The 25,563-nt window shown below is 36.3% G+C and overlaps 1 protein-coding gene and 1 pseudogene across 3 annotated transcripts in view; both read right to left on the reverse strand.

Annotated features, from left to right (window-relative positions):
* Positions 1-5: 5 nt before the first annotated feature.
* On the reverse strand, positions 6-5,152 carry LOC135116977 (long-chain-fatty-acid--CoA ligase 4-like; annotated as a pseudogene).
* A 12,739-nt stretch (positions 5,153-17,891) lies between these two features.
* Positions 17,892-25,563, reverse strand: part of LOC135116973 (uncharacterized) — a 30,228-nt gene continuing 22,556 nt past the window's right edge. For all 3 annotated transcript variants that reach the window (XR_010276547.1, XR_010276546.1, XR_010276548.1), the window contains exon 6: positions 17,892-17,932. The gene's annotated coding sequence lies outside the window, so the exon portion shown is untranslated. The remainder of the gene's footprint in view (positions 17,933-25,563) is intronic.

The following is a 25,563-nucleotide window of genomic DNA, read 5'->3' on the forward strand; positions in this document are numbered from 1 at the left end:
AGTTTGTTGAGTATGGGTGTGTCGTACCACGCGTCGCATCCAGGTCTGCTTGTACGTGTAAGCCCGAAGAAGGCGCTGGCGAACTCTCCGCTGCGGGACACCTTGTCCGTGATGCCCTTGCTGATGCGGTCCATTATCAACTGGAAACATAATATGTGCGTGAAATACACGTTTAAATAAGAAAACATAGTAAAAGCCATTGAATTTCCACAAATATCTAAAAAGTATTAAGTTCTTGGACCTAAATAACTTTGAAGGCAAAGGCAAAGGTTTTACTTCATATATTCCTATTAATTGACCTGAAATTTGGTATTCTACAATGTCTAAAATCACAATTTGTAGTTGTGATAGACTGCAGAGCTAGTTATCTTTCAGACTTGCCAGATCACAAACTTAATATACATAATTACTTCGACTTCAATAAATATGTATAATAAGTGGGTACTCACAGGAACAGTGGTGATGCAGGTGGGTTGCAGGATGGTGGCGTCTCCCTTGGTGCCCTTCATGATCTTGCTGGACGTGTCCAACATCGTCAGCGGCGTCGAGTAGCCGATCGGGACGCCTGCAAACATTATACATTTACCAGCATGGCATCTAGAGTCTCTCTCTTGTAAGTTGATAAGTCATATTTCGTTCCAGTCTTTTTTACTACATGTTGTATGATTACTGTTGCGTGGCAGCCAAAATTAAAGTTATTTGACGTAAATTACCTTCATCGTGAATAATGAGTGTATTAACTAATGTGCAATATCCATACTTCTTTAGCATAAAACCTACTCATCAAGTACACAATTAAGAGTCAAAAGCCAAGGTTACAAAACTTGTCACTCCTACAATAGTACAGTTATATTTATATGAACTGCAGCTCATATAACGAACAATAAAACGACACGCTCAGACAAACGTGGAAACGTCTCGTAAATCGTGTTTACGAGATGTTTTTGTACTTCGAGTCATAACCGAGATAAACAAATTGTCATCTTCACGGACTTTGCTTAGTGGACTTTATGTAGGTATACCTATATTTTTTTATTATATTTATTTAAATTAATATGTAAACAATACATCTCTCTATATCACAAAATTTCGATTTTGTTACATGCTTTTTCTTTCAGTTGCTATATTCTCTAACAACAACAACTTATACCTGCATACTTTTGTATGTATGATTATTACTCTTTTGAACGGATTTTGATAAAAAACTTTGATTCATAGATAAGAATAAAATATAGGCTACTTTTATCCAAGGTAGCAAGCATACACTCTATAGAATGTATACTTGTCGTACGTAGGTAATCTAGCTATAGAACTCACCTCCAATCATACACAAATTCTCAGCCAGCAGTTCAAAGACATGAGCCAAAGGCAGGAATCCCATGAGCACATCTCCGTCGAAGATAGGCATGGCGTCGGCGAAGGCCTTGAGCGTGGCGAGCATGTTGCGGTGCGACAGGATGCCCTTCGGCACGCCCGTCGAGCCCGACGTGTACATGATGATGGCTGTGTCGGATGGAGACGGAGGGACTGGCTCTGCAAATGTGAATATGAGGAATAAGTTGGGTGATACTGGAAATTTAGAGAGTTTGTCACCAGTTGGAGGGGAAGTAGCTGTATTGATTATGATACATCTCTTTATGAATCAGTGTTTATAACTAAGTAGGATTAATTTAAATGAATGAGATGGGTAAAATTGTTTTGAGAATGTCTTATTCAAAACTAAGATTTGTGACCTCATGTACAACCCAAAAGATCTTAAAATTGCAATCGATTCTTAGTTGACATATCTAAATAGCTTTAATTAAGAAGAAATACTCACCAATTTTGGAGGAAGCTCCCTTCAGCACGACCTCTTTGTAACCAATGATCTTAATACCGGGTTTATAGCCTTCCTATCGATGGTCTTGAGCTGGTCCTCCATGTAGATGATGGTGTCGACCTTGGGCGTCTTGGCGAGGATCTTCTTGAACTTGGGCAGCAGGTCGTAGGTGGTGATGACGGTGGACACGTCGGTCTCGTTGATGCCGTGAGCGATCGCCTCGTCGCCTAGTGTCGCGTAGATTGTTACCACTGGAAGAATGAATTTGTGGATTAGAATGGATGAGAAGTTTCGGCTTTCTTGTATTTCAATCAATAAGAACAGTCAAACAAAACTCAAAACTTGTTGACAACGAGACAACCTTTCTTCAATTTCCCATCATACAAGATACTTTCTTGTGCTGTGCAGAATTTTGGGACATGGTATCAAGAAATAGTTTTCTTTCAGATGCAGCTGTTGCACCATAATGGCTTGGGAATTGCTATAGCATTGCTTTTGTAGTATAGTTTTCAAACTTTATGTGTTAGTCGCTTGAGAGTATGGTACCATAAGATAGGGGTGGCTTTGATGGGCCTGTGTGTTAGTCGTGTCAGAATTAGTTACGGTCCGTCATTGTGACTTACCAGGAATGCTCTGCTTGAAGCAGCCGTGCGCGGCCAGCATCCACTCGGCGCGTGTCTCTGCGAACATGACGACGTTCTGCCTTGGCGCGCAGCCCAGCTCGCGCAGGCCGGCGCCGAACTGACGCGCCTCGCGCTCCACCTCCACGTACGTGCGCCACTCGTACGGACCCATGTTGAACTGGAGATTGCAAGACAAAGTTAATAAAGTTACAGAACAGAGTACAGAGCAATCCAGCGCCCGTAGACAGGAGACACAGTAGTCCCAACTTGGGAGAGACATATTTTTTTTTGGCTGATGGAAAGTTTAACACAGGAAAATAAAACATAGGAAAATAACATTTAGTAATAAGGTTCTAGATACAGCATTATACATTGTGAATTGGAACCTTGATTTTTTGGCGAAAAGTGTGGTAGGTTTATGGTAGCTGGGTATGGTTTATTTTATCAGGCGTAAAAACAATACCATGAAACATTAATATTTCCACTACTTTTGAAAAAACTACTTCCAACAAACACAAAAAACGTCAGCGTTTTCATGGTGCATTTCGGAAAGAGCATATGCATGTAATACTGCTGAGTCACCAACCATTTGCTGACCACCAGCGTACTCTCACGTAACCAATGTCAAAGCTATTGAAACTATATCAATCGTAGGCAATCACACTGCAAATTGATTTGATTGATTGATGGACTTCTAAGGTCAAAGAAGCCAAAGGTCGACCATGCGTTTTGCACCTGTGAACTTTTGTGTAGCTGCCAGGCGTACCAATATGAATTAGATGGTGGAATCAGTTCTAACAAGAGCAGGGGACGAATATTTTTCATACCATGTGCTTCCTTATTAAAAATACACCCATACTATAGTTTTAATCTGCACTCCCAGAAACATTAGATTGCATGGAAGCTCGCTATCTCGCTATAAAATTCTGATGACCATCGTATTCTGTTTCTTTGATGTTTGACATTCAAGAAATGTCTCGAAGGTTCAAATATGTGGAGCGTATCGTACCTTTTGAAGACTCTTCCATTAGGCTGTGGCTCGTCCTCCTCGCTGAGCACAGTACGCGTACCGAGACAGGGCCGGTCCGCCGGCGCAGCCGCGGCTCGCAGCATGCTCTCCATGGACGTGACGCCGTCGCGGATGAGCCGCAGGTGCGGTCGCATGGCGACGACACCGAGCGCACTGTCACGCTGTTCTGTGTTGTCTGGATTATACGAGCCTGTCGACAAATGCTTGGATAAGTCATTTTGAATGGGCTGTTCAGTTTTGAAGATATTTTTGCAACACCGATCTTACGGGTACCCCAATTCTATCACGGAACGCTTATTTACTCGATATGTTCGTGCAAAAGGTTAGCCAAAATTTAATTTATTATAATAAACAACTTTTTGTGTTTTCATTATTGTTTCTGTAGCGGCCATCATCGCGTTGTCGTGGGCGGCGGAGAATGTTAAAACAGGTCAAACGAAAATAACAAACACAATGTTTCAGTTCGTGAATATCTGTGGTTTATGTAATGTATAACGACCAGTATTTAATGTTCAATACTGCAATACACGCTCAATGAATCTCCAAAGTCATTAATCAACTTTATGGAATTGCGAGCCTTTTTCAATTCTGGCAAAGAACCAAAACATTTTTTCTTTTTCCAGCAAATTAATTCATGATTTAATAAAAACTTAGTTGAAGCTCCGAATAATAAAATAATACGTGGTAATGCCGAAAGTTGTTGACACAACTCAGAACTTGGGCTGTTCTGTTATGAATACTACATGAGTCCGAATGTGGAGACTTTTAGGGTCAATACCCAGTGTCGCTAACGGAAACTCTGCAAAGCTATTAGTACTGAAAAAAAAACAGGTTTTGAGAAAAACTCATATTTTTGCATTATTAGGGACATTGAACTTCGGTAAATTTACCCTGATGTGTATAAAATACCTATTTGTCGCATTCTATTTGAACGGATGTTTTTACATGACCATGCTCAAACATAAGAGCCTTGGGTTACGAGTAAGGTTCTTGACAAGTACTAGTTCCTTACCTTAATTCGTCTGGATAGCGCTCGCTTCCTCCACGGCCTCTGTACAATGAGGTGGACGGGGAAGGTGAGGATGTCGAAGACCAGCGCTACTGCGCGGATGGTCTTCAGTACTGCCGACACCCACCATGGCCTGGGGATAAAACGAAAAATCTTATTATTTCACTGTTTTTTATTTAAAAAAAAACATGATTGTCTATCTATATAATGTTCTTCTTCAGGATACATAGGCTTACATTTCGTGCAAATATTATTTTTAAGGCCTGTCCCATTAGAAGCCTGAATAGGCAAAATAACGCCTTAAGTAAACTTTGTGCATGAGTTCCTGCAAACAGCGAACTCAACGCAAGTCTCATAACTACTAACCCAAAGAAAAACTGTACAATGTTGCAGAAATTTTTAAATTCATACAAGTTATCCAGTTACCTTTGCTATCATAAAACTTTTAAACTAAGTGCTTGTTATTACAGAAGCTAACTTGAAAAGTACAGCTACAAGCTACACTGTTGCATGATATTGTAGCCGACAGATAATTTTCCAAGACCTAGCACAGTTCACTTAGTACACGACCTAGATCGATTTATCATTGCAAGTGTTGCTGTATTTTTCCTAAAGACCTTTATCATAAGGAAACTACATACTATCATACATACATACCAGAATTCTTCCATTCATCAAGACTCAAGCAGACGGATCATCATTTGAGAACGTATATATTTAGACTAGGGATTTTATTTCTTGTTAAATAAGTGACATTAATCGACCTGTCTCCACAAACGTGACTGTCACTTATATAATATAATATAACGTACGGAGTTTATGTTATGTTTGTGTCATTAGTGCAAACGTACGACAACATTATCTAGATAAGGCTCAAGGTATGTAAGGTTCAAGGCGTTCATGTGAGCTATGATCGCCTTGGTTTTATCTAAGCACTGTCGTATCGAAGTTACTAACTGAACATTTGGTTTATTTATATCACTTACTGAAACCATCCCTTAAATATTAGCTGTCAAAAGAATAACATGATTTGCCCTACTGGGAAATAAGAAATTTGTTCTTGACTGGGGTCTTAGGTCATGTCGCAGTAAATTTCTTCATCTAGATCTGCATTCGCCAGCCATACTATGGCATTCTGGCATCCGCATCTTTTTAACGACCCACTGTATTTTTAAGTAAAGAAACTTAGTCTGCCTAAGCGTAGTCTAATTTCCACATTGAAGGAAATTTATTTACTCTGTTTGTCAAATTACCGTTTCATTTTCGCACTCTAAAACCACTACGACTACTTGCATGCAAAACCAAAGGTTTGGTTATACGATACAACTATGAACCTTAGCAGTTCAGGTTAAAAGTTGGTTATCCACCACGAGCACAAATGACAGTAATTTTAAAGGTCCAATTGCGCTTCTAAGAGCCTGTCGTTTACCATAAAATAACATAATGCAAGGAACAAGCCATGCCTTTTATGGCTGTTGCACATGAACCTTGCTAAGTTAAAACTGTTAGTGGAGATTTTTTGGCTGTTTAATTTCATTCAAATTTGCGAGTTTTAGGGTCCCGAATGTCAAATAAATCATTGGAACAAATAGATTTGTGACATAAATCGGTACTGTTGAAGGATGATGTAGTCGATATTTTTTTAAACGCCAGAAAGGTCCTTAAAGCAATCGTTAAACGTACTCGTACTTCCATGCATGGGTTTTATTGAAAGCCTCGTGTAAGTCCTAGCGTGGAAGTCTGCTGGGAGCATTAGGGAATTAAATCCGCTTATATTTATGTTCGAGTTTATATTTCATCCTGTGTAAAATCTAAGGAATTTATAAAGAAGCTATATGCTGTATCCCGACAGGTTAATTGTTCAACCATGTCTGGAAAATTCTTATCATTGCATTGTGAAATGTAGTGCAGTAGCTAATTAATGATAGCCCATTAAAGCATCTGCTTTTCTTTAAATAAGAGCTTGAGTAGACCCTGATCTAGTTAGTGTTTCTTGGAACAACTGAAGGTGACTTAGATTTTATTTATGAGAAAAGAATGTCTGTCTAATCTCTAACATTCAGATAAAATATTCAGTTACATCGTTGAAATATTCGTTCAAATTGAATCTCACTTTTCAAAGGCCGTCTGTCAATTAGAGTTGTCTTTGTCTCTATTATGAAAGAATCGTATAAATCTAGTATGGAACTATTGGTTTCTGTAAACTCAATTTAACTTTCATTTGTTTTACAAATGCATCTCAATCAGACAAAGGCAAAGTTTCCTCTCGATACGAGGTCAGTGTCAGGGGCGGATGCATCTAGGGCCGGCCGGGCGCGCGGCCATGACCTGCGCCGCGCATGCATCGATACACCCGGTGCATCCTACATACACACATATACTAACAGCCACCTACTGAATATGTAAGCGCATGCCTGTTGCAAGTTGCGAGCTTAATTACTCTCTGGAAACGACGGTGAGAGTTTTAAGGTAAATGGGGCGGTAATGTGGCGTTGATATTTCCCAGGAGACATTTTAGTAGTTATCATGTTATAATAGTAGCCTACGAACACATTTTTGGAGACAAAGACGAGTCTGTCTAGTCGTTAATTCAGATTCTTCAATGACACTCCAGTATAAAGAGATTTAGGTTGGTTCTCAATAACAAAGAGTTTTGAATGACATTTAGAAGACGCCCACGTCTCGCCCAGTTTAGCAGCCTAGATTTTTAGTCTGGGGCAAAAACTATTTAGACCGTTGGTACGTTAATCAGAATATAAACTTAGTTTCCAATGACGCTCAAACGCAATTACATCACGGTTCTTTGCATCACCAATAAAAACTCGATCTTTGTCCAAAAACTACAGAATATTGTTTATAAAGACATCTAATACATCGACCTTGAGAGCTTCTCTGAAATACGTGTATTGTTCATGTTCAACCCTTTTGGAACATAATCTCTGTGCCAATTCTATCAAACCTCTCAAATCAAGGTCAGAAAATTCGCAGGTAAGACAGAAACGGGTCAGAATGTTGTTTTACCTGCTCTTGAGACACAAAACCCTATATAATGCCGTAGGTATCTTGTATTCAGATCTTATAAGAGCCTAGCCAGACCCTCTTAATGTGAAGTTGAAGGGTCCGCTTTTTTAGAACACTTCTTTCAGGACTCTTGGGTATTTATTAAGACTTAGAGGTCCTTATGAGTTTAGTGATGTGAAGAGTTGGACTCCTTTGAGTGGTTGAATCCCATTTTAAGTAATACTCGAATCTCGAACTAGTTACATATCGTAGTACCTGTGCATTTACTAGATTAGTCCATGCAAAACAGACTCGGAACTACCCTATAACTTATGAAGTAGTCATAACAAGTGACGTATGTAAACATTGGTTGTATGTACTGCGTTATGAGGGCAACAGTGCGGTGTCACCTTGCTACTATAAAATAATATCTGTAGGAAACTGACGTCTTGTCTGTAACCACCAGCCCCTGGGCCGTTATCGTAAAATCTTGTACAACATTGAAATGACCACAAATGCAACATCGTGGCTCCGGACAAAATTTTATACTGTTGTAAAAGTTTTCTTTAATAAAACTTATATGTTGTGTTGTTAGTTACTTTGTGTGGTAGCTCAGAGTAAGTAAGGGAAAGGGACACCATGTTGCAATTCTTGATGTTTAAGACAGCCAGAGATATACGTATTGCACAGATTCTATCAGGAAGCTCATACAAAGAAAGTGCCATTAAACAACATAAACAAAACCTAGCAGATTGAAAAAGTCTAGATAAAGAGCTATTTTCGCATGATAAGGTCCCCCCATTAGTGATTACTCAACGGACACACATGCGAAAAGGTGGCGCGAACGCACGTCATATTTCAACCAATCACAGAAGGATGCGTGGAATTATAACTAGTCTTTACTAGGTTGCTTTTTTAGCTGCAATTACTTTGACTAATGTAGGTACTTCTTGGATTGAATTAGGAGTCATGTATAGAATTGAAACAACTAGACGCCGCAATATTTTGATGATGATTGTTAGGTTAGATGGTTTTTGTTTACACTGATAAGTATAAACTACAACGCATCATTACATTTCTGAATAATTGTATATCAAATTGAGATAATTAATTGTCAAAATCTCACTGAATACTAAGAAGATAATGTTGCAAGAGCCTTGGACTTTGTATGTTATTGTGTACTTTGGATCTTTATGATAATGAATTTCATCGTAATTTTGCTGTGTTTGTAGGTACTAGACAGAAATATGTATATCCTTACAAAACCTTACTAAAAATATCAAATCATGCAATGATGAAGTCTTTAATATAGGGTTTACAGGGTATAAAAAACTGTTAGGTCAAGTCCCTCTGAGGGCACATAGATATGTAATGGTTGCTAGAACATTCCTTGCGTCAGCTCAGCTGTCAGCAGGAATCGTACACGGTACAAGGAACAACACAGCATGGCGAATCGCGTTGCATGTGCAATGTAAGACCCGTTATGTATGAATCACTTTTTGCGATGTGAGCTGCTCAACACATTTGTATGAAGTACTTCTTCGCCAAAATAAAGTATGCAATCTCGTGCCACACGATGATATTTGTTATGCAAATTCGTAGAACATTATGGTCGAACACATCCATTTCTGGAGATGAGGCTGGTAATTCAATTATGACTTGATAAGTCGGTACAAATCAAAGGACTTTAAAATAATTCGGTTTTGTGTGGGATAGTAAAGGAAGCCGATTCCCTTATGTTTTCCATAGTCATAATAATTACGCATTCAGTTTTCATGCCTACATTAGCATGAATTTAAGACCTAATTAATAGCTTCCAGTTTCCATGAGTCATTAAAATAAATTAAATGATGTCTACGTTTCTACGATATCTGAATAAATAATAGTACATTTCGGCTTTAAAGTTAATCGTACATGTGACCAGTTACCTCACAGTCGAAGTCCAGAGATTAGATATTAGCATGTAGGTTACGAATGATTTGTGTAGTTTTACTATTAATAAAGCAATTAACACTTTTGACATGTTTACACTTCATATTAGAGACAAACGGATGGGATAAACTTGTGAGAATTTTAAAATTGTCTTTATTTAATTTAAACATGAAACAAATAAGGTCACGGAAATAATAATTTTGTAATGTCACTGGTCCTCCATTATTACTCGTTTTAAACGAAGCCTGACATTGTAGCTTCCTGTAATTAGATACCGTGGCCTTAGTGCCTTGCGTTACTAGGTCGCAAAATGAAACTACTAACTACTACAATCTTACAACCATCTTAAAATTCGTAATGAAAACTATTTTTATTAAATCATCGAAAATTGAAAATACATGCTGGACATTTTATGGTCGGAAAAGAACATTAGGAAAATATAAGAAAATAACAACACTCATTACACAAAATGCTTCGAACAAGACACGTTTAGAAAAATCCGTTAGTTGATAACGGAATAATGACGACACAAACTACAAAGGCAGTTTTACCCAACCTGTTCCACTATAATCAGTTAAAATAAGCAAAGGCTGACACAATAACATGGCATAATAGCAGTTAATTCAACTCTCATAGTTTAGCAGACAGCGAACCTTGACTGGCGCCTTGGCACTGTAATCTGCGCTTGCGCCACTTGAAGAAGCACAGATTAACAAAAAAATTGCGCGCTATTCTTATTTTTTATTTATTTATAATCGTTTCTATGAAATAATAAATTGGCGTGTGAAACTAGTATTGGATTTTTTCTGGTCAGCTAGTGCGTAAAACTGACTTATTGACGTAATAGACAAGCCTTTAAAGACGCAACAGACTAAACCAGTTTTTTTTTTGCGATTTTTTAGTTTTTTAGCATTAGGCTATTGGTTGTTTAGCTCCGCAAATTATTTTAGAGTGCCTGGACTTTGCACCTAGGTTATTTAAAGACGTTTAATCTATTACAAACAACTTAAACCTGAATTGGGAAATTAGGGTGTAGATGTTATCTACCTACACAGCTCTGCCAAATAACCCTTCGGGGTAGTTTCAGTTATGTAATAACGTAGTTTCATGCAAAAAAATGTCTGGAGCTTGGAGCCAATTAGTAGATATTCCAACGAGTAGGTATAATGAGAATAAATTAATTGGAATGACAATTGTAATGAAGACGGCAGTATATTGTCAGGTTATCTAAAGGTCGGTAGTTCAGTCCAATCTTGTTGGACTCTGGTACCTACTGCTACTTTTAAAGATTTAATGACCTAGATTGTTATTAAAATTTTATTTTGTTCTAGTCTTTAAAATGCAAAGTTCACAGTCTTTAATGACCAACTGCAGTTGATTGTTGGAAATGAACCAGGGTTCTAATTCAGGCATTCGAATCGATGGAGAATACTAGTGTAATGATTCAACTACGGATGGCACTCCTTCAATTACATTTTAATATTTTTATCACGAATGTCTTATTAAAAATGATAACAATCGCTAGGTGGATACAATAATCAGTTGATTACTTATTTAGGTACAGATTACAGCCGTGGAAATTTCTTCACGTCCGGATCGGCGCCTGTTGGTGTACCTATTGTACTTACTAATGACACAGTTCTTTAGATAAAATACTGGCTCAATTAGATTATTATTTTATCTTATGAACTAATTACTATGACTCCTTCATAAGCGTATCATAAGATAAAGTATTCGATAGTCGTCTACAAAGACCCGGGCTTATTGAGATAACAAAGAAAAAACAAACAGGCAACACAATTTTCCTAATGAAGGAATATAACACCAGCAATTTTGGAAGTGTTCCAAAAGACATACTCTCCCTAGTTGGGTAATGTAAAACATGAACAATTTTAAAGTTATCATCACTAATGCATGTCACATAGTCAATTAATTTTGTCCACATGATTATCCAATTAATATTCCGTTAGAAACAAATTTAATATCACGTAGTAATTTACCTACTTGTTGGACATTGATAAAGTGTCTAGACTAAGTTAAGCTGATCTAACTTGCTATCTATTGGAGATAAACATCATTATCATGCTTTATTTGACGCTGTGAATGTGTGGTGAAACTTATGAAGTTGATGTAAATGATGTGGTTTGTAAAATCGGGAATATCTTTAGTGATTTAGGACAGAGAAAAATTAACACAATTACGATAAAATAACGATAAGTACTGTAGGTAGACAGAAAAGTTCGGCCTTCATTTTCCATAAACGTAAACAAGTATTGTATTTATTTACGTAACATTATGATGGTGATAGTTAATTAAATTACTTCCTTCTTGAGGATTCCGAGCACTCAAATTGTAATCTGCTTATGTCAAAGCGTCCTTTGACATGACAGCAACCATAGAATTAACTCCCACAAGTTATTAAAACTATACGTTCCTGAAAATAACATCTTAGGAATAAAACTGATACGTTCCTGAAAATAAAATCTGGAATTCAAATTATTGTTTGCCTTATATAAGTTTAGAAGTAGCCAATATAGGCAGTACATTTGAACTGAGACATTTCGACCTAAATGTTCAGTAACATCAACAAACCAAGCTTTCTTACTAACACTGTTTTCATCAGATTTGACCTATATGTAGGTAGTCTTCTTAGGGGCAAGTTATGTAATTAAGTCAATTGTTACCTTAAAGAAAACTACCCCAACATAGTCCTAGGAGACATTCCTATATCTAAAAACAGTTCATGAATTTCGACTGTGACAATAGATTTGTTGCAGTGTGCAGAGTAAACAAATCTTATAACAAAAGACGAGTAGAAGACATCTGTGTCATATCTACCTGGGCTGCGCAAAAACTAAACCAAATCAAAGTTCAAGGCGACTTATCACTTCCTGAACCAATAGCATAAAAACTAAGTACCTAAGTACATAAACGGCACGTGTAAATATTATGTCCGAAGCTGTGGTGTAACGAAGTTGTACAGCCAAGTTTAGATAGCCAACAAGGATGACGGTGAGGCAGGACCGTCCGAGGTGAAAGTTAGTGCTAAATGGATACCGGTTTGGCTTTGTTTCTGGGGCTGGTTAAGCGAGTGATAAATGTAGGTTTTTAATGGCGAAACCATATATCATAGATGCAATAAGTGCTTTCTGTTTGGTTTTATGAGGTAAAGATAGTGTACTCGATTGAAAATGGAAAACCAATACAAGAAGAATGGATGAGGTATAGAGAAATGAGGTTATATACTTAGTGAGCCACACTAAGTCTAGGTTTTGTGAGATTATAATGTTGTATTGTATTATCTCAACTTCATGCTTATTGATACTCATTTAATACGCTAAGGTTATTTGCATTTATATTTACTCACGTGCAATATTTTTTAAAGGTCGAGAAAATCTCATTTCATGCTTACTGTATAAAGCAAGCGTTAAGCCAGTAAGAGCCAATAATCGTTTTAATCTGTTAACTTTGCTAAATACTTTTACGACATCTGATAATTTCTGTTGGTAGTCAAGTAAATGATGATTATTGTCAGATTTTGTGATAACATTACATTTTTATCATATAGAAAAAATAAGTATAATTCAAAGAAAGAGGTAAAAGTTAAGGATTATAGTTATCTTCAGAAAAATACGATAAGGCACCTGATGAAATATTATGTAGTTAGGTAGGATTTAGCTCAAGGTGTAAAATTGCATAAGGCAGGACTGATTCACGAAATAATATAATTCATTTAAAATTGCAGATACATAAATATCTAATGAGAAAATATAATAAATTTGACAAAAAAAATTTTCACTTGAACAAATTCTGTCCTTAGGCCACCATGCACTGATTGTACTACATACGTAACAAATTACCATCGCGTGGAGTCAGTAGTCACGCGATGCGCGTGAGTCGCTAAAAATACCGCGTTCACAGGGTAGCAAGGATGCACTAAGTTATTGTGCCAGTATTAAACCTGTTCCACTGATGCATTCTCCTGCAGTTAGGCAAACTAGTTTCTATAACTACATTTAAATACTGTTCTCGTTACCTAGTGGCTGATTTTATGGACACTTATGACGTTTTGCTAACACAATCTGTTTCCTTGAACTTTGATCGCTGATTTTTATGATTATAAAACAATCATATTTTAGAATATGTAACAAAAATTTACAACTTCAAGATTTAAGATATATGTAGAACCATTAAAATTAATAAATAATTTCCTAAATAATGTTTCCTATGCCTATAGAGACTGGTTATAAAATTAATGCGGTAATTATTTTTACGCACTTGAAATCTCCACTTTTCAAAATAATTTTTACAAGACAGATGAGCTGCTTATTATAAATACAACTTTCCACACGAATACTGCAAAGGGAACACACCACTAGTAACAAAGAACATAAAACAGAAACTACTCACTGCCTACTATCTGGCATTCCCATTTTGTGTCACAATTTCCAATTTCACAAAGCACAAGAACTTGCAACGACAGACTGCGGTCAACTAAGTCAGGATTACGACCGATAAACCTTATATGCAGGAATTATCAAGCAATACTATTAATAAGGGTGATAAGTTATCTGATAATAGGAATAATGTGAGACGGATGTGTTGCGACAGTGTTTGTCGATGTCCAAGACGATAGCGGTCTGGTCGGGGACACTTGACCAAAGATCAACAGCTCTAGTGGCTAGCCTGGTTATGTAATCAACTCATGTTACTAGATTATAAAGCATACACAGTGTATTGCTACGAAACTGCATCGGGATTTGGCGCTTACAACAAATGTTGCAAAACTGCATTTTCAGAATTAAACTTCCAAAGATTTCGGGAGTTTCAGCAGCCAAAACAGCCTCCAAAATACATATCCTAAACTATAATTTGCCCCCATCGAGAAAATTATCATGAACACCATAAATAGGTATAGCACAAAATTGATCATGATGAGATAGAAATAACATGTGGTCGTAAATTACTGGCTGAGAAAATAGCAATAATTGTGTATGATAAGCACAAATATCTATCAATGACACATTACTATTCATAGATCACATGGACGAGCAGATAACATAAACGCAAGTCAATGCTGATAGTGTAAATTGCCTTTTTAGCGAGTGTCTTTTGGTTTGCCATAATTATCATCTTAATTTATTTAGCTTTTTATTAAAAGCAACATTTTGTTTTGAAACCATTATTAGAAGAAGGAATGAAAATCTTAATTGAGGATGCCAATGAAATCGCAGACAATAGTTTTAATAACATTATCAAATAACATTCAAGCGACGCGTGACAATTGATCCTGCAGTGACTCATAGGATCAAATTCCAAAAAACTACATTATCTTGGTTATAATTAGGTGACTCTGTACTGATTACACCATGTCACTAATCCTGCAATCTTTTAATTAATAGTTCGAAAGTCATCATACAGATATTGACTAATTATTTCCTTTACATTTGCCCAAAGAGTGGTGGATAGTGTATGTTTATTCATCGTAATATCGTAATTCATGTTGACTATTTGAAGGTTGCTAACATTATCTGGTCTAGTTTGTTAATCGAATTCACTTAAAAACACAATTTTATTTGAAAACACAATTCGTATTAACAAATATGAAACGATGTTTCAAAACAAGTAATTTGCAACTCCTTGAGCAAAGACTCAAGTCTTCCGTACATCAGAAACTATTTGTTATTTGTACTATTTGTGAAGAAGCTGCCGAAAGATTAATGGGGGTGAAGCCTGCTTCTATTCATCAACAGAAGAGGGTGATTAGAAGAGGTACGGGAGGGCATTTAGTTTTTTTTCGATTTATGTGCATTAAAACCATGACCCCAATTTTGTCTGAAAGCCTTGCTAAATAAATCTTTTCTCCATTATAACGAGTTGCAGTAACTAGACTAGCAAGTAGTAGACCATGACCCTCATGAGGACATTGAGACTACAAATCTAGACATAGCTCCAACTAAACAGATTTATCACGCGAGGCCAATTGATTCTGCAGCGTTCCTGGAACTACCACGTGTTGATATGTGCACTTACAAAGAAGGAAGCGACTAGATACATAATTTACAAACCGTTTAGGGGAGGCATTTCTTCCTTTAATATTATTTTCAATTTAGAAGGAAGAGTGGTACTTGTTATAACAGTGCAACATTATTCCTAGACATCTAGTTAAAAATATATTACCTTGACGAGATAGGACGGAGTATCAAAGGAAATGTTTACAAAGAGATATTAGCAATTTCCTCCAGTATAAGGACCTTCCGGTCGATATGATGAACAAGGAGAATTCACCGGTGATCGAAGTACATTTATTTACATAAAGTTTAGTCAAGTATATATGGAGATCATTTTCGAAGTTTAACGATCTAAGGAGAATACTTATCAAAATAATCAAAATAATCAAAATTATAACTAAGTAGGTCTAAGGAATAATGGAATAAGATTTTTGTCGCGACGCAGAAGGACCAAAGAGTGTCCTCATAAGTTCGGGGAACGAACGACTGGTTTGGAAAAGACTTTACATGTTGAGGGTGAGGGTCCAGTAAGTTTGAGATCAACATTAAGCTATGAACAACATCTTTCATGAGTTCGCTTACGTACGTGTAAATATTTCAATGAGCGTTTTCTACAACACTATCGCTACTCCGTCCGATGCGTAGTACAAATACTACTGTTGATCAGATCTTATTATCTGCCAAGGATTATCTGCGGTCAAAGACCCAGTTACTGAGACCATTATCAATAATGTTACCATTGTTTGCTAAAACAATAGAAGTGCAATTATAAACAAACACCTAAATGTTCCATAGAAAACTGGACTTTGAGTCTACATGGCGTTTGATACAAAAAGAAAGCATTTCAATGCCAAATGAACATAAAGATTTGTTGATCGTCATTTGAATAACAGACGGAAATACACGTGAGTGCAGAAAAAACCTTCACAACGAAAATAAAAGTGGTATCTACTGGAAGTAAAGTCTAGCCGCCTCTGGCAGTAAGCCAGCGCCGTTAATATGTAAGATAGTGTAAATCTTAGTGCAAGCTGCAAGATTAGCGGAGAGTTGTAAAAACAAAGAATAACTACTGAACTAGTTTCTTTTTATGTCACTTCATACGTAACGTAAACAATGAGTCCAATCTCCGAAGAAAGAGTTATAGCCGTGATTGTAGAATTTAAATCAACACACAATTCCTCCATATTTACGGACATCTGAGTACTTGGAGGATATTTAGCTATGTATTAAATATCGCAGTGACCAATCAGTTGCCCTCAGCAATATAATAACGGCAGTATTTCCTAACGACCGGTTATTGCAGCGATCGAAACTGAAATAGGAGACCATTTTTGAGCAAGGAAACTGGCTGATATCATGTCGTAAATTATCGATGATGCTGAATGGACCTTCAAATATTTTGCAATGTATCGAACATGCTGTTTTCGTGGTTAGTCCCTGATCCAAGACCATTGAGAACTAATCTTAGTAACTATGTTACTGGGTTTGGCTTTGGGAAGGTCAGTTATTGGATCGCTTCATATAAAACATTGGTACTAAGTAACCTTCGATTAGCCTGAAGAACTACTCTAAAGATAGAACAAGGCTCATCGTGTTCAATGAGAAGTAGGAACCGCAATTAATGTAATCTTAAAATATGTACCGTCAGTTTCCATGAATCTGAAAATGCTACGATATTAAATTAGCTTCCGTGGATTTTATTTCCGCCGTCTCGGAAACAGCGGAACGGACCTTGTCAATTGGTCTGGCAATTAAGTTTCGTTCGTCTCGCCTAGGTTTTGAACAAAAGCTCTCAATATAAAAGCCATATATTTTTCCAACGCACTTCTGAGCCTTTGTTATAAGATGAAAAATGCTTCAAATAAATGCATGCAGTAAAGACAAAAATATAGTGTAAATTGCGTTTACGAGACTTTCACCAGCAGTAAACTGGCATTTTTTAGCATGGAATACATAAGCTAGATCTAGTTCATGTCGATTTGAAATAAGAGAATGGCCTATGATGCTATTAATTCAGCATTACTTTCACATTGAAAGAGCAGCTAACATATCCAATTCCGGATCTGGGTTGTGGTCTCCAATTAATGATTTGGATGTATTAAAATAGGATAATCCACCGACTACTTGTAAGTGTAGTCATATGAATAACACGACCGATAAGCCGGCCTTGACGGAACACGCTAAATTGTACAATGCCCTCGTGATAATTATTGTAATTATACTTTTTGTGGCAGTTTTACGATTGATTAATTATGTAACTACGCCTAATTGGTGTAAACGTGATATTATACCTAGGAAGCTTCGCCTATAAATGATCTGTAAGTCATTCCATACTTACCAATCATGCGCTTTCTTTGCATCAACTTTTACGTTCTGTTATTTTCTTTCTCTTGACCACCACCCACTGGATACACTTGTACCATAATTATTACACTTATCATCAACTTAATAAGTAAATAGTAAACTTACGTCTCATTCTCGTCTATAAACATTTCTGTGTGCTTCGACCTGAAACAAAAGCAATTAATAAATGAAAACAATCAATACAATATCACCACTTAACATCTACAAAGGATTATGTAACAAACAGGAGTATCAATTCATAATATATCGAGAGTGCAATCGCAAAATACTCGGATTTCCAATAGCGCTGTAGAATCGATGTAATCTGTCTGCGTTATTATATGAATCAGTATACTATTGATATTAATGCGGTATCGATTCTGGACTAGCTAATTCAACTTTTGCTCCATATCTTGCAATTATAATAGAAGATATAGGGATTATGCAAATATTAGATGTTTCGCAAATTACTTTTGATAAGTCCAATGACTCATTAATTAATAATGAATGACATAGCTAAATTAATTTGGTGTCATGATCCAATTTCTAGAATAATTTCATAGCAACTATTATTAGAGTATCATTTCGAACTGATAAGAAATAACAAGAATTTACTTGAACATTGAGATTCTTTACACATTCATGATTCCTTAAAAAATAAGCGATCCAAAAGAACAGAAACTAATAACTGGAGCAAGCTAACAGTATACATGGAACTTTGACATTCAAGCTCAACGTAAAATAACACAGCGAAAATCTATTAAACTGAAAACACAAACCGAAACAGAGAACTCATCTTCAAAAACAGAAGCCAGAAACTCAATTTTGAACCGAAACATAACACAAACAAGGTTTATTTTAGTGCAAACATTGGTTGTACGTCATAGTCGAGCCCCCACGAGTTAATTTTAGCGCCGACAAACGAAATACTCCATGCAGGTCAGACTATGTATTGATGACAACAGCTATCTAGGTTTGGGAGTGAAGTTATGCTTACACATGCTTATGCCTATCGTTTATCTCGGGAATTTCAGGAATTTAGTTTTGCGAATAATCCAATGTAACTACAAGATTAACCTACAACAATGACCCTGAGAAAAACGATGATAGTTGCAAAGGTAAGGATAACGTCTCCGATGTCAGAGACAATGAAAGAAAACACAAACTCCGTGTTGTTGAACAAGACGACCGTGGGAAAGTAAATCCTTATTCAGATGACAGACGATACGAAATTGTCACGAACATGAAGACGATAAACGAATAAAAATAAATAAAAGTAATCCTTCGGTTGGAGAAGAAATAGATGATATTTGATTTAGTTTAGACCCACAACTTAAAGAAATTAGGCGATATACATAAGACAGTAAAGATAACAGGCGAGCTTAAAATAACTCAAATCCTCATAGTAGCAGTACTAAAAAGAATATACCACGAATATCTTAATCCGAAGCTTAACTTGTGATAAACACATGCAGTCGTAATCTTCATCAGCTGTTTGTCAATAAAAGCATTAACCGGTCAGAGATAAAGGTAACTAATGGCCGCAGCAATTGGGTTGCCCTTGATACACTGACCGCAACGTTCGATGTAATTAAACTATGGACTGTGACCTCATTTTGGTAGGACCTGCTTCTGGTAGTTGTGGTTAAAATTGTCAACGTTATCTTTACCGTTTCAAGTGCTGATTCCTAAATCTGTGGTCGATGATTATGGAGTCATCTGCATAAATATTACAACTATCAACTGTAAACTTGATAACTTCAGGATGCCTAATATAATTTCGAGGTTTCAAGTGGTTTAGAATATTATAAAGGACTACTATGAAAGTAATGATACGATGCATTTTTCCTGTAGCGAAGTCGTATCGTTTATCGTAGTTTTTTACAACTACCTACTATAATTTTCCTTATGTAATTAAACATGAGGATAATTTTATTATGAGGAAAGAAATCAAATACAAAATGAGATTTATTTCCAGCAAATCTGCAAATAGAAGAATAAGCTAAATGTCAGACGAGGACTTGGACATAATGTACAAAGTTCAGTTGCAATATTATCGGGTTTGCCTGAATGCAAATCATATGTTAGCATATAAAGTTGACAGGTGTGCATATAAAGATGTCAAACGTTGTGAATAATGTCTGTGATCGATTCTTGAACAAGTACAGTGTACAGTATACAACAGTTGGCCTTGAAAGAGCATCATGTAAACGAATGTTTTCCAGAATGACATCTTGAGAAAATGTGCAAATGATGCAAGAAGATGCATTATGTGACCTTATGCTAAACATCTATAGGTCTTGTTGACAGAGTGTGAAGCAAAAAGTAGCCATTAGTCCATTTTTCCACAATTGAGTAAACGTGCCTGCATGTACATGAGTCTAAACTATACTTATAAAGTAAATAGATAAATGAAAGAATAATAACTGTTATTATCAGGTGCCTTTCCATGAATTGTGCAAAATGAACCGATCTACATAATTGGTCAGTTTTCAGAATGGTTAACTACCGGATATTGAAATGCCTCATGAAAATGGTTTCGTGGAAGGAGATGAGATTAATTATACACCCAACAGGTTATTCGATCAAAATTATAATGTAATTTTGTAATAGACTGGTATAGATTTTTTAGAACATAATTTTGTCCACAAGTACCCCAAGCGTTTCTATGTTTGGCGAATAAGCAATTTCACAGAATTTTGACAAGGTAAGCACAGTGTGTTCTCATTAAGAACATAATACTAGACATTTAGGACAGTCGACTGAGTTCACTAATGTAGTACCTACGTAACAGTGATGTCGCGTCGACAAATTCCGCGCAAAGCTGACAAACGCAATTACACAAGCTCGCGTCTTTTAATTAACATTTAACAATTAATGCTCACTATTTATCTTCATTATGTATCCTGTGAAGACAGACACAATTAATTCTAATAAAAACGAAAGGTAATACGAAAACGATCTGTTTTCCTGAAGTCCAGTCTGCCCAAAATAGAGACTATTGCTGCATCCGAAACTGTAGAACTCAACGCGTATTCAAAAACAGTACCCTGCCCCGGGATTCGTATAAGAAAGGCTCGATACACTGTCACAAATCATCATAAACGTTATTTTAAATCAGAAGTTTACTCACGTCATTTTGCAATACAATGTGTCACGCGAGTATAGGACCCACTCAGACGGCTTGATGACACGGGCTATTCGGGCGACACGACACGGGAATAAAGACGAGCACGTGATGGCACAGCACCACACGATCCCAATTAAACCCCAGCACACAACGCACACAAACACCACGACAAACAACCGCCAGTTAAAACTGCGGAGGATCGAAGACCTTGCGGGAAATATGTCACTGAACTGTTATGAAAGCAAGGCTATAGTTAAAATCAATATTTGCATCAGTTACAAATACTAATTTGTTTATTTTGATACGCAAAAGAATGACATGCCGCTATAGCCGACATAATAATGTTCATATTACATTTGCAATACTTTGAAATTGGATAGGTCGAATTCGTCGCATCGCCTTTTCATGTCGAATATCTGTGTGCAAGGTAGTCTGATGTGTGCACTCAGCTTAGGTTCGACGGCACACAATACGGTGCGGAGTCCAGTCGATCAATTGTAACACAGCACCAGATTTGCCAGTGACATCATGACGAATTGAAACCAAATAAAAACATGGACTTCGGACCTCGTCACGGATCACAACTGACAATTTGAACCACATACCCGTATACTTCATTCAGACGATGAATGGACGTAGTACATGTTGTACGCTTTCGATTGTTAGCTAAATTGAAATACTAATCGACGTGGACGTAATCAAAATATTTGCTACGGATATAAATGGCGTAATTTAACAAGTGTTATGTTTATATCCAAACGATGAACTGCCTTATCTGTTCAGGGAAGTTATGAATGCAAATAAAGGGTATTTAGCGTAGGCTACAGAGAAATAGACACGATGACCTGGAAAAGTTGAGTCATAGTAAATGTGAGAGTTGAACGGCATTGTCGTGTAGCTTGGAAAACCATGAACACAGGAATTGTCTCTAGGCTGTGATTTTAGGTTTTGTAATTAGGAAAACCCCATTCGCCAGACCGAACAGACATATTTATCAGGATTTGTAATCATCAATAGGAAAATCGACAGTGTAAGACATTCCAAAACAATCGGAAGAAAACATTTTGTTAAATATTCAAGTCAATTACCATAATGAGGGAATGGCGTTGAACTTAGCTTTTGTTGTCTGTGCTATGAGTCACTTCCCGATATGTAAAGTTCTTTGATTAGCACGTAGGTGTTCGTAGCGAGTGCGAAAATATTTGGACCCTGTGTTGGACGAACAGGATGCATTTTTTGGATTGTTTTTGTGCCAGGATAAAAAATACTGTGCCAAGGTTGGCTCGAACTAAAATTTAAATCAAAATATAAATAATCTTTTTTTTTTTTTAATTTAAATTAACTGGTTGCAAGGAGGAACTTTGCAAAAAGTACAAAGATAATTATCAGCAGAATAAATCTTTATTCATGCTTAATGTCTCTGACGAGTTATGAAATGCTTAGTCACTGTCTGCAACTTTCTGCAAAGTTGCAACTATCCATACACAACCGGCTATAATTTGAAATCATAGATGCTAAGAATTAATTCTCGTCATAGAATTTTATTGAATAGGTTTCTATTTACGTCAATCGTATCGTATATTCGGATGATCACATCGATGCTCGGTAGGTCATTGTATTTTCATACAGCGATCAAATAAGTATACAATGGTTATTGGGCGTCATTGTCAAGGCCAAACATCCTACAACACGTTCATCTCCTGTAGTATTTTACATCTCGATATGTATGGAACACTAGTGTAGGAATCAATTGCTTTCAGAAATAAACCCAACACTAAAACGCCCGCTACATACGTTCCATCCATGAGACCATGGCTACTGAACTACATGTTTCTGTATATTGTTTGACGAATTTATTACTTCCACGAACAGACCAAATATTTTTAAAGAATGCACCACAATAACGAGATAAACTCAAACTCACGACCACGGGAGAGCAATGACCCAAAGCTCACCGACTCTAATGATACCCTCGAACGCCCAAAAATTAAATACTAAGAGACGATACAGATGTACTTGTAAGGGGTAATAGAATTTACATCGAAATTGAGCATTTTGGCCAAAGAAATAGAGCCGAGACTGAATTTGCATACATATGAAGGCTTAAAGGAAATTTAAATTCTTACAGGACCTAGCAACGAGACGTCGGCACATAAGGCTTATATGGCTCCATATAAATATAACGCAAATCATACGAAATGGCTCAACTCATGTCCTCGACGAGATTGAGCAAGATTTAAATCTCGAGACTTTTAGCTCGATCCAATATACGCAAATATTGGAATCGGTATCGAAATCCGAGTGGTCTCCGTTAGCAATGTCGATATGAAATACCGATCGCAACACTGTACGACAGGGCCGAGTGCAACTGACCGCGTTACTCAATTTCGTGTTGCTGCATAATTTCTACGGTACACTGCGCTGTGGGGTTATTGTACATTCGTCACAAAGTAAATTTGCCATATTCTGAAAAATCCATACATTGAAAGTAAATTCGTCACATGTATAAAAATATGATGTAAACTCGTTATAGTTTCATAAGGGTTGTTGTAAATTTGTCACAAATCCTCAATTTTCATTTTTATTGCTTCAGTAGCGATAGCAAGCAAGATTTTGGGGCTCGATATATAAATTAATAAATATAATAAGTTTGAGTTTGAGTTCGAAATTAAATATGCTCCTGCACTAGCTGTCGCATCGTGCTCGCTCGTTCTCTGCATACCTACATCCCTTTCTAACAGTATCTGTCAAACGCATCTATAGTACGATGACATATGATACAACATGACAGGTGCAACTGTCACTAACACAAAAATGGTGACCCACTACAATAGTATTAGACGATTATATCAATAGACTTAGAAGTTTAGTCATGCTTTATTTTAGTAGGTATGAAAGTGATTTTTATTGTAAACAATTAATACATCCTGCATATTAAAATGTCTTTCTACAACATTTCCACCGTGAAACTAAGATTGGCACTGTATGGAGATGCACTAATCGTTCATGTAGTGCAACTATTAAAATTTCGGAGAATCATGACATCAGAATTTTTCATGAATCGGCCCACGTGTCAACCAAATATAGTAAAACTGAAATTTTAAAGGCCAGAAATCTTTGCAAGAGTGTAGTGTTCATTTCTATGAATCTCGTTATATATTTTTCTCCAGTTTTTGTAATAATGTTGTAGAAAGACATTTTAATATGCAGGATGTATTAATTGTTTACAATAAAAAATCACTTTGATACTTACTAAAAAGGTGGCTGAATATATCGATTGAAATTAAAGAATTTCAAATTTGATATATCCTTAAAGATGAGAGCACGTCGATCCATAGCCTATGATAAAGAATTGAAAACTATTTTGGACAATTACGATAAAATGTCTTTGGCTGAAGTTCTTAAAAACTTTCTGTTTTGCAGCATTTTAAAACATCTATACATATAATAAAATGATAGGAAAGTCAAAACTGTACATTGAATATTTTTAAAAGAATACTTGGGGGTGATCTATTATCGATTCTGTACCCAAATATATAGTTTTAGAATTTTTGTCTGTTTGTCTGTATGTTTGGTCTCACTGAACTCGAAAAGTACTGCATAGATTTAAATCAAATTTTGCATGAATATTACCTGAGGGCCGGTTCAACATATAGGATATATATTATCACGCTATCACCTACGGGGATGAGCAATGAACGATAATTTCTGTTAACGTTTCTGCAACAGCGGGTGCAATAATGACACATATTTGAATGTTGAACTTTGTAAGTTTATCGGCCTATTATCAATCTTTACATAGAAAATAACGCTTTTATAAGTAGCTTGGCAAAAACTGAATTTAAAGAAATGATATCCTAAAATTATAGATGAAGAAAATCATGCAAAAACAGATGTGCCATAAAAGTGGTAGTAGGTAAAATATCAATGAAAACAGACTTCACTTTGTCATGGTATGTTCTTAATTTCAAAAAAATTATATGACAACGTGTGTATTTCGCTACAATAAAAACACTACAAGAAATATCAGCGCATCGTCAGGGACATTTTATAATTCTTTCACCATTAGAAAGCTACATTATCTGCGAGTAACATAGGGTATATTTTATCCCGGTCCGGGCAGTAGTTCCCATGGGAAGCGGCACCCACGTCCCGAAGAAATTATGAACTTCCCACATTCTTAAAAGTCTACATATGGTGTTCTGACATAATATAAGCTATACCTCTCATAAACATGAATATCCATTCATTTCATCCAATAACAAACATGCATCACACTGAAAGTGCATTGCGAGTCTAAGATTTTATTATTATAAAAAAAAAACATTGTAATTAATATTCAAACATCCTTAAAAATAAGTTCCTGGTTTTAATATATTACATTATTTTGAATTCACTTACATATAAATAGAAGGTCCTTATTAATATACTTTTTGAGTAATGAAGAATGTAGGCAAAATACGACCGAAAACATTGTGTCACTTCTAAAATTAACATCAATGGAATAACTACCTGTCACAATACGTCAACAAGATGTCAACAGAAGACAAGAGTTCGTTCGTTCTGAAAACGTACAAATTACGCGTCGCAGGCTAGAGACATACTTGCTTTCAACTTCTGATCACAAATCATCGAGCTAAGAATTATATCACAAATACACCGTTTA

Source organism: Helicoverpa armigera, chromosome 6 (genome assembly GCF_030705265.1).
Source record: "Helicoverpa armigera isolate CAAS_96S chromosome 6, ASM3070526v1, whole genome shotgun sequence".
Taxonomy (NCBI): domain Eukaryota; kingdom Metazoa; phylum Arthropoda; class Insecta; order Lepidoptera; family Noctuidae; genus Helicoverpa; species Helicoverpa armigera.